This window comes from Penaeus monodon, chromosome 36 (assembly GCF_015228065.2).
Source record: "Penaeus monodon isolate SGIC_2016 chromosome 36, NSTDA_Pmon_1, whole genome shotgun sequence".
In the NCBI taxonomy this organism is placed as follows: domain Eukaryota; kingdom Metazoa; phylum Arthropoda; class Malacostraca; order Decapoda; family Penaeidae; genus Penaeus; species Penaeus monodon.
Window position 1 is genome coordinate 32,999,296 of NC_051421.1, and position 2,500 is coordinate 33,001,795.

Genomic DNA, 2,500 nt, shown 5'->3' on the forward strand with positions numbered 1-2,500 from the left:
TGAGGGTTCGAATCACCGGCCTGCGCGTTGTTCCCTTGGGCAAGGAACTTCACCTCGATTGCCTACCTAGCCTCTGGGTGGCCAAGCCAGCCCAAGTCAGTGCTGGTCCCAAGCCCGGATAAGATAGAGAGAATGATTACCTAAAAAAAAAAAGGTAACAGCGGTCCCCAGTGGAAAGGAACTGGGGACCCTACCACGTACTCACTCCAAGAGCATCACAACATGAAAACTACAATTAAGTATCATGCTGTGACCACGGCGGCTCAGACATGAACCTACCGTTAAAAGAAGAAGATATAAGTATAATCATAATAATGACATTTATACTAGTACTAATAATAACTATAACAATGATAATGATAATATCAGTGATAATAAGGGTGATATCAATAAATGTAATAACGGTAATAATTATAGTAATAACAACAATAATGATGATAATATTGCTATCTATATTGATGATGATAATAATAATAGTAATAAAAGATAATGATCATAATAATGATGATATATATATTAATGATAACAATAATATTGACAGTAATAATAATGGTAACAATAATGAAGATTACATAACAAACTAACAATCACACAAACAAACAAACAAAGTACGAAAAGCAGACAACAATTACAGTAATTAGTTTATCCAATCGTCATCTGTACGGTGATAATGATCTCAGCAAATCTGATATGAATTATCTCAGGATGATTTGTATTTGTAACATCACTGCATATAATATATAGCCTCTAACACATAACATATAACAGCGTATAACGTATAAAATATAACATATAACAACGTATAACATAAAACATATAACAACCTATAACATATAACATATATCATATAACAGTGTATAGCATATAACATATGACATATAACAACACATATCAGATAATTCCTGGAAATGAACAATATGCATAATAAAAAACATAAAGAAAGAATGAAAGAAAAAGACCAAGAAAAGAAAGGAAAAGAAGCATACAAAGAAAAGAAAAGAAAAAGAAAAAAAAGAAAAAAAAGAAAGAAAAAAAATTAAAGAAAAAATTCAGGAAAAGAAAAAAAGGAAAAAGAAAGAATGAAGGAAAAAGACAGAGAACGGAAAAAAAAGAACAGAAAGAAAGAAAGAAAGAAAAAAAAGAACAGAAAGAAAGAAAGAAAAAAAAGAAAAAAAAATACAAACACAACCCTCTTTCAACACTGTAAGGAACAGATTTTGATATCATTACATTCTACTTTGAGAAGCTTAATTTGAGGCTTTATGTTACAGCCGTCATTAAAACTTGCCATGTCAGCTGATCCGCTCACCTGGTGTCACCAACTCTCCTTCCACGTTATCTGCATCGGACGGGGCGGTTATATACATACCTATATGTAGCCTATATGTATACACGTGCGTCTGTGTTTGTATATGTGTGTATATGTATATGTATATATATATATGTATATATATATATGTATATATGTATATATATATATATATATATATATATATATATAATTATATAATATATATAAATAATATATATATTATAATATATATATATATATATATATATGTGTGTGTGTGTGTGTGTGTGTGTGTGTGTGTGTGTGTGTGTGTGTGTATATATATATCTATGTATATTATATATATATATATAATATATAAGTATATATATATATATATATATATTATAATATATTATATATAATATATATACATATATATAGTATATATATACATATTATCCTAATATACATATATATATATATATATATATATATATATATATATATATATATATATATATATATACTAATATATATCATATCATATTCTATTCTTCTATTATATAATTGTGTGTGTGTGTATGGTGTATAATATATATATACTATTATATATATATATATATATATATTATATATATATGATATATATAATATACATAATATAATATATATATATATATATTATATATATATATCATATTATATATATATGTGTGTTTGTGTGTGTTGTGTGTGTGTGTGTGTGTGTTGTGTTGTGTATATACATATATATATCATATACATATATATATCATATATATATATATATATCATATACATATCATGTATATATATTATATATATACACATATATACATATATATATATGTGTGTGTGTGTGTGCATACACGGTTTTGACGTGGAATTTTCTGTGGCTTATGTGATTTGTGAAGTTTATTAGATATCTTATATACCTGCTTTATGTATTACAGGAATATTTAATTGATTTGACATATTTTGCATGGTCCTCTGTGTCCCTTATCGCATGATTTAAGACGTTCAGGAATCTTTGTCCAAGCATTCTGTGGATTAGGATTAATTGTTGCTTAATTTGAAATAAGCTATTTAATGTGTTGTACCTGTATAGGAAACGATTCAATTGCAAGGAATTTTGCATAGTTTGTTACTATACAGATTTTATTTGTTTCTTGATTGTAACCTCTCGCTGTGTTTCCGTTTGCATTATCT